The following is a 15,160-nucleotide window of genomic DNA, read 5'->3' as shown; positions in this document are numbered from 1 at the left end:
AGGACGACGCCCATACCAAGAAGCTCTTCTCGCAGGACGTCGTCCAGTCCTTGGAGAAGCTTGGTTTCTCCCCTGTACTCCCCGTAGACATGAAGGCGAAGCTCACGCTAGTCTTCAAAAAGCTAGACCGACAAGTTGTCAACGAGTCGGAGCTAGATATTGAGGAAGAGATCACCTCCTCCTTCCCTGACGCCCAAGTTGAGCACATCTTCATCATGAAGCTCAACTACATCATGAAGGTTAGGTTCTCAAAGAGAAGGGGATACACCTCTTCAAGCTATATGTTGCCCCCTGGCAAATCGAATTTGAGAGGTATACGCCCCTTAAGCAGTGCATGAACTGCTTCGGTTACGGCCACCTCAAAAACAATTGTAAGGCCGAGAAGAAGACGCGGTGCAGCGAGTGTGGCTCCAGCACTCACTCTTACAGGGACTGTAACAAAACAATCATTGAACATCTTCCACCCAGAGTGATCACCAGACTACGCCATATCTTCAATGCAGCACTGGCAACAGGATATTTCCCTGATAAGTTCAAACACGTCACTCTCACCTTAATACCCAAGCCAGGGAAATCTACACATGAGGTGGGGAACTACCGCCCCATCTCACTCTTAGAAGTCCCAGGCAAACTGCTAGAAAGGGTAATATTACAAAGACTCATCCCACACCTTGAAAACAACCAAATACACAACACTAGGCAACACAGAGGGACTGAGAGTGCCATCGCCCTCGCTTATGAGGAGATTGCTCTCGGTCTCGCTAACAAGCACCAGACGAACGCAATACTACGAGACGTCAGCAAGGCCTTTGATAAGGTCTGGCATGACGGTCTCAAATACAAATTAACACAACTACAGCTACCCACACACTTCACACGCCTTCTCTGTAGTTTACTGGATGACAGGACTGCCACGATACGCCTGGGAGCCCACCTAGGCACCCCCATCCACCTCAGAAGTGGAGTACCACAGGGAGCCGTTTTATCGCCAACCCTCTGTATCCTGTATACAGCTAATCTGCCAGAACCAACACCATACAGCAACTATATTTCGTATGCAGACGATATCACACAGATTATCACACACCCCTCTAAATCACAACACTTCATGGAACGAACAACAGAAAGAGCTATACAGAACATCAACACCTTTGAGCACCACTGGAAAATACAGACAAACATAAACAAATTCAAACTCATACCCATAGCACGTAGAAATTCACAACCAATCACAATCAACAACACCAACATTCCATACACTAACACAGTAAACATTTTCGGACTACAGTTCACAAGCACAGGCTTCCTCACACACGTCAAACACAGAATAACACAAGCACAAATAACACTAACCAAACTAAAACGCTTTTCATGCTGCACACCACAAACAAAACTCAGACTTTACAAAACAACTGTCAGACCTATTCTTGAATACACAGCCATCCCGCTGGTTGCAATATCAAACACACAAAAACTCCGAATGCAATCAGTACAGGACAAAGCACTACTCTGGGTACACGGCGCAACATATCAAGACCGAATTCCCGCAGAAACACTACACAGAACATACAGCATGGAACCACTGAACACACGCATACACAGACGAGGCAAAAACACCTGGGCCCGACTACGCGAACAACAAGACGAACATTATAACAACATCTTTGAAAAACACGCAAACACCCACACAAACCATGCTTGGTGGCCCAGAACACTACCAATCACAGAACACGAAACACCCACACCGATATACGCACACACAAATACACACACCGACCCTTAACTGTGACCATGACCATGTTTTTGTTATTTTTTAAGTTGTTAAAGGCTATAAAAAACACAATAAAATAAAAAAAAAACAATAAAATCAGAAGTTATCCTCAGAATCCCCAAAGGATTGGCTAATCCATGTCGCACAGCGCCTAAAATAATGAAAACAAAGTATGCAACCATCTGCCCTGCCAGCTCCCATGCGTGCGACACGGATTAGCCAATCACGGGGGAGAGAGGCCTGGCCACCTTGCCGCCTCTCGAAACTATAAATTCGGCAGCACTGTTACCACGGTAGCCTCCGGGCTAGTACAGTGGTAACGTACCGGCCTCTCATCCGAAGGGTCGGCGGTTCGCAAGTTGCAATTGTCGCCTGGATGTTACTGCTGTGGCTGGGCACCACGGCAGGTAAGGGCAAAAGCCGAGACAACACCAGCTGACACACGTTAGCGAGTCGACATTAGTCGACACAGGCCCGGGCTATGCCCCGGGCGAAGCTCAGCTTCGCATATCGGATTTATCCTTGTTACCACGGCTTGTCACTTTGCCCGCCTCGGCCCGCCTAGTGGTCGTGGGATCAGTGCCGACGAACTATAAACGGAGAGATTTCAAGGACTGAACCTCTTACAAACTTACTACGGACTCTTGACTCGATTGCCTGTGATTATGGGAGTGCACACGTGCAGTTGCATAAGGCAGACACGCGAGTCGGAGGACGAGTAAGATGGAGATGTTCTACGAAAGAAAAGGAGAAAAACCAAAAAATAATACTCCTAAAAAAAAAAAAAAAAAAAAAAAATATATATATATATATATTAGCCTAATTCTCAATGTCATGTACCTTCTGACCCTATCGTACTGTTGTTGACACAGCTACCCTTCCATTCATTCATAATTTATGTTAAGTCAATTCACTTTTGTTCGTTTGCCCTTGTTTTGCTCCGTGTGTTTCTGTTCTTGTTCCTGTTCTTGTTTTTGTATTTGTTTGTGTCTGCTCTTGCTTGCTTGCTTGCTTGCTTGCTTGCATGCTTGCTTGCTTGCTTGCATGCTTGCTTGCTTGCTTTTTTTTCTCACCATTATTTTATATCATATGTAACATGCTCCTGTTTCGTTTCCTCCCCATTGCTAGTTACTTCCCCTTCATCATCCATCACCTACGTTTTTTGTATTACTTCTATCTATCTCGCTCTGCCCCTGGAATTCCCCAGCCTCTTTCTTCTTTTTTGCCTTTTCCCTTGCATTAAAAAAAAAAAAAAAAAAAAAAAAAAAGTTATGAAGTTATTAGTCTATTAAGTTATTCCATTAAGCCATTTGCTAATCCTATTATTTAATCATTAGTCGTTTCTCGTTAATTAGTTCCATTATTCTACTCACAAATATAAAAACAAAAATCAATAAAAAATCATTAAACGTTAAAATAAACCTAAAAAACAAATACATATATATGATTATATATATATATTAAAAAGTAAGAGAGGTGTTTTCTTTTACTTTAACTAATATAATCTCACTATTCCTTTTGGCCAGCACTTCAATAATTCAATAATTCAATTTTTTCAGCAACTGTAAAGAAAATGGTTGCATTTTTTTTTTTTTTTTTTTTCGAACTCCAGACATGACCAAGAGATAAAAATATACCACCATGCTATATACCACTCCAGACATGACCAAGAGATAAAGATATACCACCATGCAAGGGTCTTTCGCCCCCCTACTTTCATAACCTCTAACTTCCTTATATTTCAACACTTTACCTTCCCCCCCCACTCCTCCTTGGATTTCTTCACCTCTTTACTACGTTAATTCCGTTAATGTAAGTTCGTCCGTGCGCTTTACATACTGTGTAACTTGATGTTATGAATCTTCTTAAAGCATTGGCTATTAATTGGAAAATCAAGTTTGACTTTGTAAAATCACATCGTTCTGTCGTTTTCTCTGGTCTCTGGTCCACAAGCTAGGTAAGGAGTGGAGATGTTGACTTTGTGGCGGCCGGGAGAGAAGTGAGTCTCGCGTGGAGGTACTCGATCCTCGAATGTGGGAGGGGCTTAGCAAAATGAATCCCAGCGTTGGGGAGCTCCGACTAGTTTTGTGTGTAAAATCTTACTTAGCGTCGGGGAGATTCGACAAGTTTTGTATGTGTGTAAAATTTGACTTAGCTTCAGCGAGATTTAACATCTTACTGGTACGTTTTTTTATGATATATTTATAGAAAAAAATAAATTACATCAAATAAAACTAGAGTTGTTTTATTACAGTCTTATCATAGTCACAAAAGAAATACAAATGAAATCGTTTATAAATAACAATCAAATCAAGACAAACATTCACATCGATGTCTGAAACATCCACTTGGAACAGTGTATTTAGCTCTTAACATTATATAAAGTGAATATACATTAATATTTTTATTATAGTAATGAGGTTTCTTTTTAGACTATAGAGCTGGCTTCTGTAACTCATTATAAAAGTGCGTAGAAGAGAGATCAGCTTTAACTCTAAATTTTCTGTCATCATCTATCATTGTTTTCGTCGCTTTATCGGTCTATTGCACTTTTGAAAAGGGAAGGATAATCTATTATCTCTGAGAGTAACACATACGTTGGGAAATATTTTGAACATATAACTGTTTAACTTTTTAAAAGTTATAAAAAAAGATGATCTAATATCGTTATTGATAACCATTTCTTAATGAGTATTTGTTAAAAATAGCCTGTTGAACCATATATTCTCTCTCTCTCCATATATATATATATATATTTATATATATATTTATATATATATATTTATATATATACATATATACATTTATATATATAAATATATAGAGAGAGAATGTGTTTGTATTTGTGGACATATATTTAAATATAGTCTTGATAATCATTAAGATAATGAATATTACCAAGCTGATGCCACTGAAAAAAGAAAAAAGAAAAGGTTACCGTGAGATGTTGAAAATCACTCGAAAAAACACGAATAGGCATCTCGACTCATCTGACAATCAGGAAACATTCAACGAGTTGGTAAACAATTCCACAACAACAACTACATCAGCAACAAAATCTCGTCCACATCGTTTATCTCTCATTCTCTCCGTCTTTCTTATCTCCCCCCCAACCCCCCTCTATCCTTCCCCCCCCTCTCTCTTTCTCTACCTTTTTCTCTCCCTCTCTTTCTCTCTCTCTCTCCTTCTCTCTCTCTCTCTCTCTTTCTCTTTCTCTCTCTTTTTCTCTTCTCTACTTCTCTCTCTCCCCCTCTCTCTCTTTCTCTCTCTCTCTCTCTTCTCTTTTCTCCCTCTCCCTCTCTATCTATTTCCCTCTCCCTCCCTCCCCCTCCCTCCTCCCTCTCCCTCCCCCTCCCCCCTCTCCCTCTCCCTCCCTGGCATCACACTATTCTTTGAAATGTAAAGGAACATTGTGGTGCATTGTTAAGCGATTCACATTCAAGTCTCTTTATCGATTATACTGATACAGATATCCATGAATATTTCATTTTCTTTATCACACTGTACAGGGATATCTGTAGCTTTAGCGTAAAGAACCAGTCCGTTTACTCCTTTAGTAGATTCGTCTTTTATCTTCCTTCTCTATTTTCATAAGATTATTTTGCCTTTCTTTTTCCGCGATATTTTCATTATTTCTTAGATTTTCTGATTTCAGCAACTGTAAAGAAAATGGTTGCATTTTTTTTTTCTTTTTCTTTTTTCCTTTTTTTATCCTTGCCATTACAGTATTATTTGCGTGAGAGAAAAAGAAAAGAAAAGGCTTTACCCTGTTCTAGGACGACAGCAAGTCCATATTGTCAATATTGAGACATATCTATGAGAGTCTGTCTTTCACTCTCTTTATCGTGCTCTCGATTAACACCATTAATATTGTTGTTTTGTTGTTGCTATTTATATGAGTCTTATCTAACATGGAGAAAGATACATCAGTTACTAATAATACATAAACAGTATATTCCCTACAGAAGTGATCATTTCTTTCTGCAGATACATTCGGACATATTCTACTTTCACTGACATAGCCAAAGCTTATTTTTGATAAACTCTATAAATTTGTCGTCGACGTTCTCCATATCTTTTATCATCGCTTACCACTTACTAATAGTACTGTCAACAGTGTTTTTATTGTTACTCTTACTATCGGTATTCTTATTGTTATCGAGACATTAATAACATTTTTAAATATGAAAAATTATGAGTATTAAATCAATGGTGTACGCATTTGTGTGCTTATCGTCTCCACAAACTGTTTTCTCGTTGTTAGTATTAGAAATGTTCTCAAAAGGTAAAAGATAATATTCATTACAAGGGAGACATATATATATTATTATTAAGTACTGTACTATAAAATCTTTGTCGACAACTATACATAGCCTATTCAAGCTGCAAAGAGCTCCATTAAGTGCTGTTATCTTTTGTTTAAGTGTTTTGTCATTCCTATCTCTCTTCTTTATCATATTATGTTTCTCCTCTTTATTATATATTTTATCGGCATTTACACCTGTATGGTTTAGTGTAAGTTGAATCACATTATACATCTTTCTGTCCTGCCACTGTATCGTTTGGATACTTTCTTCAACTTCATTTGTTGTCTTCTCGTCGGTAGAAAAAAGTGTTCCCAAAAGGTAAAGGATCATATTCAGTACAATGGAGACATATTTTGTTTTGAGTTTTGAGGGTGCAGGAAATGATTCATGCATGAGGCATTTCCGCTCTAGCACACCACTTGTGGCACGTATGAAACGAAGCATAAATGTTATTTAGCGAGCGTTAGGGAGATCTGATTTTTTTTTTTCTTTTTTTTTTTTTTTTTTGCGTGTGGAATCTTATTTGCTTTTCAAAAGCTACAAACTGTGAAATTTTTCAATGAAAAAGATTTTTCTTCAATACACCTACTTTGAAAGAGTGAGCGAGCGAGCGAGAAAAGTTACCTAGAGTAGGGGAGAAAACGAAAGATTGTGTGTGCATGAAATGTTGCCTGAGATCGGGGGGAGTAAGTAAAAATGAACAGTTATTAAGACTTTTCTCCTGCCTTTTCCTCAATCCCTTGCTCGTTGTTGTTCTTGTTGTCCTACTTACAATTGTTTATCGTTCTTTTGTACTATTATCAGTGAGCAACAATGGAAGACCAATCAAAGAAAGCCATAAGTGGTAAGTAAAGTATATGTGTGCGTGTGATCCGGACTTTTTACATGTGTGTGAAATGTATGTATATAATGTATAAATGTACAAAGTGTCTTATTACTTTTAAGAATATTATTTAGATATTTACACTGTATACTAAGCTTTATATCTTTTTAATGGTGATAACGAGTGAATAGAAAGAGGAACGCCCTTTTGGTGTAATTTTTTTCTTTTTTTTTTTTTTTTTACTTGCCTTCCGACGCTAATTTTTTTTTCGTACACCACGTTTTTCTCTCGTTATCTACACAAGTAGATAACTATATATATATATGTTTTTTTTTTTTCTTTTCTTTTTTTGTTAATCTTTATTCTGGGTTGGATATTAACTTGTTTAAATTAGGGTTTGGTGTATTTGTTCGTGCTAATATTCTGTCTAAAAATACTTATGGAGTTGGGACGCCAACTTAGGGGTAAATGTCCGTGAGTTATTTTTTTTTTTACATCTGGTGTTGATTTCAACGTGCATCACCCCCGCTGTGATTAAATTGTTGATGTACACAACTATCAAAATTTTTCATGACTGAATTATTTGTAGACCTCCCTAATGAGTGCAACTTGTTCAATAAATAACATACCGTCATAGAACTTTCACTCAGTCCCAGTCAGGAAAATAAATGACATCTATGTTAAGTTCTGGTTCTGACTAAAGCTGAATGCTTAACGTTCTTGGGCTTGGGTCTCCTAAACAGCACATTGCTGGTTACTCTATCTCGCAACCCTGAAAGGCTGTAAAAAGGCTAGATGAATCAGAGTATATTAAGCTAATATTCTAGAATAGATCATAACTTTGCTACACCTGGGTTCCCACTGCCAGCAGGTGGATGCTCAACCCGAAGGGAAGAGGATGAATTCTATGATCTTGCATTTTTCTTCCATACACGTCCACGCAGACGCTCAGCCTACGCTATCTCCCTTTTCACATTTACACACTTACACATCCAACATTCAGCACACATATTCTGTATTTTCCTTCCACCCTCTTCTCATATAACATTCACACCCCCATACACAACACACACGGTTCCCGAACCTACTAATCGGGTGGTGGCAGCGTGCCGTAGGCTTGGAACCTTACATCTGTTCACTGCAGACGAATCTTTTCCTGAATAATTGTATTCTTATTCTCGGTCGAGCCCGAACTCAACCAGACACATAAAAATCTACTTGGTCTACGCCCCGCTACAGTATGAATAATAATTTGTATACGTTAGTTTTTTTTTTTTTTTTTTTTTTTTTTTTTTTTTTTTTTTTTTTTTTTTTTTTTTTTTTTTGCGTGTGAAATGTTATTTTATTTCCAAAGGCTACACACTGTGAAATTTTCAATGAAAAAGTGTTTTCTTCAATACACCTACTTTGAAAGAGAGAGGGAGCAAGCGAGCGAGAAATGTTTCCTAGAGTTGGGGAGAAGACGAAAGTTTGTGTGTGCATGAAATGTTGCCTGCGATCGGGGGGAGCAAGTAAATATGAACAATTATGACTTTATCCTGCCTTTTCCTCAATCCCTTGCTCGTTGTTGTTGTTCTACTTACAACTGTGTATCGTTCTTTTGTACTATTATTAGTGACCAAGAATGGAAGATCAAAGAAAGCCAGAAGTGGTAAGTAAAGTATATGTGTGCGTGTGATCCGGACTTTTTACATGTGTGTGAAATGTATGTATATAATGTATAAATGTACAAAGTGTCTTATTACTTTTAAGAATATTATTCAGATATTTACACTGTATACTAAGCTTTATGTCTTTTTAATGGTGATTACGAGTGAATAGAAGCAACGCCCTTTTGGTGTTTTTTTTTTTTTTTTTTTTTTTTTTTGTCTTCCGACGCTGAATTGTTTCGTACACTAGGTTTTTATCTCGTTATCTACACAAGTATTTTTATTCAGAGTTCCTCAGCACTATATATATATTTTTTTCTTTTTTTCTTTTTTTTGTTAATCTCCATTCTGGGTTGGATATTAACTTGTTGGGACGCCAACTTAGGGGTAAATGTCCGTGAGTTATTTTTTTTACATCTGGTGTTGATTTCCACGTGCATCACCCTCGCTGTGATTAAATTAGTGATTTACGCAACTATCAACATTTCTCATGACTGAATTATTTGTAGACCTCCCTAATGAGTGCAACTTGTTCAATAAATATCATACCGTCATAGAACTTTCACTCAGTCCCAGTCAGGAAAGTAAATGACATCTATGTTAAGTTCTGGTTCTGACTAAACTGAATGCTTAACATTTTTGGGCTTGGGTCTCCTAAACAGCACATTGCTGGTTACTCTATCTCGCAACCCTGTAAGGCTGTAAAAAGGCTAGATGAATCAGAGTATATTAAGCTAATATTCTAGAATAGATCATACAGTATAAATAATAATTTGTATACGTGAAAAATGTTACTTAGCAAGCGTTAGTTTTTTTTTTTTTTTTTTTTTTTGCGTGTGGAATGTTACTTTATTTCCAAAGGCTACACACTGTGAAATTTTCAATGAAAAGGTGTTTTCTTCAATACACCTACTTTGAAAGAGAGAGGGAGCAAGCGAGCGAGAAATGTTACCTAGAGTTGGGGAGAAGACGAAAGTTTGTGTGTGCATGAAATGTTGCCTGAGATCGGGGGGAGTAAGTAAACATGAACAGTTATTAAGACTTCTCTCCTGCCTTTTCTTCAATCCCTTGCTCGTTGTTGTTGTACTACTTACAACTGTGTATCGTTCTTTTGTACTATTATTAGTGACCAAGAATGGAAGATCAATCAAAGAAAGCCAGAAGTGGTAAGTAAAGTATCATATGTGTGTGTGCATGTGACCCGGACAACTTTTAACTGCGTGCCATTCGACAGCATTTTACATGTGTCTGAAATGTATGCATATAATGCATAAATGTATAAAGTGTCTAATCACTTTTAAGATTATTCAGATATATTCCATATTAACGTACTCTGTGTACAAGTGTATACTGAGCTTTATGTCGGGACATATACATACAGGAACGCTGATCAAATAGTAAAAGTTAGGGAAAAGGTTTTACAGTTACTAAGGCGAGCTTGAAGCATGACGCAATTTTTATGGCGCCACCCAACGTCTCTAATGCGCCTGTGCAGAGCATAATGTCAGGGATTATATTTGTAATTAATTCTTATTAGGCCGTCGGTCGTAAGTTAAGATTATAAATAGAAAGAGGTCATGTACTATTAAATAATTACTATTAATAAAGATATTGCAGAGTAACATCACAAACATGCTAAATAACTCTGAAAACAATTACTACGTTGGTACTTTTCACTCGGTAAATACTGTTTGAATGCATTCCGCTTGACTTCATATTCACACATTCCCTCCGATGGTTTTACATTAAACGTAAATAACGGCTATGAATGCGCATTACAGATTTTCGTATGGAAACAGCTAATCCAAATATTTAGACGAATGAACAGCATTTATTCACAAAAAGTATAACGGATATTTTCTCTAATGATTGGAAACGGACATAGCTGACAAATGCTGTTGCCATGAAAAGAACTCGTTCTCTCCAGCCTCTGAAAAGTTGATATTCACTGGACAAAACAAGAGTATGGAAGACGAGACACGATTATTACTGTATTACAATCAGTGTAGATATAAGAAACATATGCATGTTGGTTAGAATGAATGAGCTTTGTTCTTTAACATTAGGAGTTGGATAGGCGTTAGCGAAGAGGCTTACAATGTACTATATCTGGACATTTACTTTAATAATTCTAATTCTACTACATCTTTTATTTGGCTTCAATATTAATTTTGCTACCTTATTACTTTGTATGTGTGGGTGTGTGTACAGGCGTGTATGTGATTTGTTTTAAAATACTAGTTTTTTTTTTTCTTTTTCTTTTTCTTTTTAAACATAAATCGACATCTCTCTACACGTTTTTAAAAGTTACCCCTACTATGTTTACATGTTCTATATTATTAGCGTAAGAAAAATTCTGTATGAGTGTTTCAAGGACAACTTTTAAAAATGTGTATGTGTTTGCGTATTATATAAAAATGTATACGTATATACTTTTTTCTTTCAGACACAATAAATATGATGGAGAATCTATCTCTGGTACCAATACCAGAACAAATTCCAACACCGATAACTAATAAAGAAGATATATATAGAGATTAAAGCCAGTCCTCTCAAGATGCGCCTATCACTGAATTGTCACACATAGTAAATTCAGCATTAGATTCATTAGTTAAACGGTCACCTTCATTATCATCAGTTGATAACATAATAGAACAACCCAGACCACCACCACCATCAACAGAATCATCAGCACAAGATGAGTTTATGGAAACATTGGTTGATTGCTTGTCAACATTATTCCAATTGGTGAATGGAGATATTCTCCAGACAGAAACACCTTCGCAGCTGCAGAATCGGCCACCGTCACCCCATCGGGTACATGTACAGATACCGGCTCCACAGCACCACCCATCCTTATATCCATCATTAAATAACCACCCGAGTGATCGGCAGTGTAACCAACAACAGCAACAGCAGCATCAGGAACAACAACAACAACAGCAGGAACAACAGCAGCAGGAGCAACAACAGCAGCAACAACAGCAGCAGCAGCAGCAACAGCAGGGACAACAACAACAGCAGCAGCAGCAACAGCAGGAACAACAGCAGCAGGAACAACAGCAGCAGCAGCAACAGCAGCAGCAGCAACAGCAGCAGCAACAACAAATTTTGATAATGAATATATTACCATCACAACAACCCTACCAACCACAACAGCAACAACTTATATTAGCATTGCAACAACAACAACAGCAACACAAACAACAACCCTACCTACAACAACAGCAACAGGTTTTGATAATCAATATATTAGCATCACAACAACAACATCCCTACCTACAACCCCAAGACATCTCAAGATCATTAATGAATGATGTACTTAACCAGTCCGACTCATCGACAGTCAGTGATAATAATACACTTAGCCAATCCGACCCATCAGCTTTTCTTGAAGCAGCAGTTAATCGTCCCGGTTCGTCTGAGGGTCGAAACACTCACGTCCGTCCCTCTTTTAAACGGTCATCCGACTCAGAGTCCCTCTCCCCCTCTAAGAAAAAAAAGAAAAGTGATGATGATGGTAGTGGTGGTAGGGGTGGTGGTGTTGGTAATAATTATGTTGATGGTGATGGGGAATTTTTTACAACTTGTGACGACGATAAGCACACAAATGAGCCGTTGCGGAAATTATGCAAACGGTATTACAGGCTGAAGAAGAAAGTAGTCAAACGATACAGCGGCAGGAGAGAGAGATGTATGCCGTGCTTCCACTTACGTTGAACTATGTTTAAAATATCCGCCATGTGTGATATAATAAAGAGGAGAAATAAAACACTTATACAAGAGCACTTAAAGGAGCTCGTTTTAACTTGAACAGGCTATGTGAACTATAAGTGTCGACAATTACGTCTACATGTATGATAAAAACTAAGATTTTTATTACAGTTATAATAATTATATGTACATATATACACACGAGTAAATATAAATTAATAAATAATTGATCAATAATTCTTGTTTTTTTCTATTATACCTGAAGATGATAACAGAAACAAAATACATATCTTGAAGATGACCTTTAAGCAGAAGACAGTTCACTTGTACAATAAATTTTGTAGATGTATCGAGATGTTTACAAATGTTATTACATCAAAAATATAATTATCGGAAATATACCTTCCCATGATACTGCTATCAATTGTACTGTTGTACAGTATTAAAAAAAAAAAAAAAAAAAAAAAAACAGCTTAACCATCGTCGAGCATCATAGGGTAAGTATTTCAACTCACCGAAAATTATGATTTCCGAGCCCTCCTACTGGTTCCCTATTGATAACAGAAACAAAATACATATCTTGAAGATGACCTTTAAGCAGAAGACAGTTCACTTGTACAATAAATTTTGTAGATGTATCGAGATGTTTACAAATGTTATTACATCAAAAATATAATTATCGGAAATATACCTTCCCATGATACTGCTATCAATTGTACTGTTGTACAGTATTAGAAAAAAAAAAAAAAAAAAAAAAACAGCTTAACCATCGTCGAGCATCATAGGGTAAGTATTTCAACTCACCGAAAATTATGATTTCCGAGCCCTCCTACTGGTTCCCTATTTCGTGAGTCATACTCACTAGACTCTGAGAAGCCTTATGCTTCTACAGCGAAATGTAATATTCGACAAAATGAGTTTTACACTCATTTAGAAACAGCTAGCCTTAAAAGAATATAAAATAATAATTATTAACTTTCTTTCATGAAAATACTTATACTTATTATTTGTTGTTGTCCCGTGACCTTGAAGAGAAGATGATGTTACGATTTGAAGGGGTAACTAAAGTAATTTTCGCAAGCTCTCTAAAGCTTTTGTCTTTTCGTAAATAAACGAATATATAACATATGTCTGGTCATTACACTAGTGATTTAAATACTGCTACTACTGTAGGTTATGCAGAAATCCCAAATTACAGAAAATGTAACAACACCGTAAAGTTGATTGAACATAACGAAAAATCGCTTTGTCTTGAAATCTGTAAACAAGACAAAAACTGTCCAATAGATGATAATAAACGTGTTTATGAGCAAAAACATCCATCTACGTGTAACAAAATCTAATACAGATACCGAAGATGAATTGGAGAAGACAAATTTTAGTAATAGTTTGTGAATACTGGGAATGTGGTGTACATATCGGTCTCTATGACATGTCGAAGTGAAATCTTTATGAAACAGTTGGGCGATATTCCAGAAACACATGTAAGGTTATATGAGAGAGGAACCCAAAAGAGGCCACCCGTGAGGCGGGAAGCTTCAGGCTTAGGGGCCAAGGAAAATGAGGGGGCCCCGTTCGTTCCTCGAAAAAGGGGGTGAGGGGACCAGGCTGAAGACTCAGAACCCACACGACCTCACAAGCCAATTATCCCCGGAGATGCAGGCCTACCAGGAGCGTGACCAATACGAAGCAGCATGACAAAAACATACAAAATCTAAAATAAGAAAAAAAGAACCGTGCAGAAGGCACCAAAGTAAAACAAACTAATAAGTAAAAGACAATTGCCAGAGGGGCTTAAGACTGAATAAAAGTACGCCAGAAGGGCTTAAGAAAAACAAAGCATGCCAGAAGGGCTTAAAACAATAAAAAGAACTAAGATCTAAGATAAAACGAGTAAAAGGTAAAATGAGGGAAGAAGTAAAAGCTCAAGTAAAAGACAGTAAAAGATATGAGCATGAATAAGAGTAAACAGTAAAAGGACAGGATTAAAGTAAGTAAAATTCAGAGAAAGTAAAAAGTCGAAGTAGCACACATGGTTCACAGTGAATGTAAAATAGTAAAATGGCACGTCCAGCCTAAATACACCTGGGCAAGTAAAAGGGGCAGTACCACCTTGTTTCGGCATCCACGGTGTAAAATCCAGACAGGTAAATCCTAAGGGTAGTCAAAGCACAGTCAGAGTATCCACTTCCTTTATTTGACGTGAACGTGGGGGTTACATTAACTCCCGCGGACGTCGGCGTAGCACAACAATAACATTAAACAATAAATAAGAATGGTTAAAATAAAAGAAAATGTACAAAAGATAAAAACCAATCACAAAAACAATTTAACATAAAAATAAATCGTTAAAGAATTATAATTATGGTAAGAAAGACGTAAAAGAATCTGCTGCGATTCATGAATAAAAATCATAAAATATGTAACTTACTCTCGCCGTAAAAGAGAAATTAAAAGGATAAATAAGTAAAAAGAAACCATACAAAAGTAAAGCGGAGCTTAAAATACTAGTGATAATAAAAAACGTGAATAAAAAGATGCAGTCGCAGCAGATGTGGATGTCTGTTATCCGCACATCATCAAGATCTTTGTAATCTATGCACGGATAACTAAGGATCAAAAGTTTATTTAAAAATATACAAAAAGGGTGTAAATAAAAGTAAAATACATGTAAATAAGGGAGCCAGCGTGGTACAGATATAAAATGCGTAAAAAGGAGGCTGGCAGAGGGAAGTGGTCCGGCTGTGCTCGACTCGCCCTGTGGATTTCGGCAGGATGCTGGGTAGGATAGGGATAGGATAGGAGCAGGAGAGGATAGGATTAAAGGTAGAAGGTAGGGTAAACGGGAAAAAGGAATGGAAAAGTGGGAAATTAGCGTAAAAGCAGAAGGAAGTGG

Source organism: Penaeus chinensis, chromosome 21, assembly GCF_019202785.1.
Source record: "Penaeus chinensis breed Huanghai No. 1 chromosome 21, ASM1920278v2, whole genome shotgun sequence".
NCBI lineage: Eukaryota > Metazoa > Arthropoda > Malacostraca > Decapoda > Penaeidae > Penaeus > Penaeus chinensis.
Note: the sequence above shows the minus strand (reverse complement) of the source record.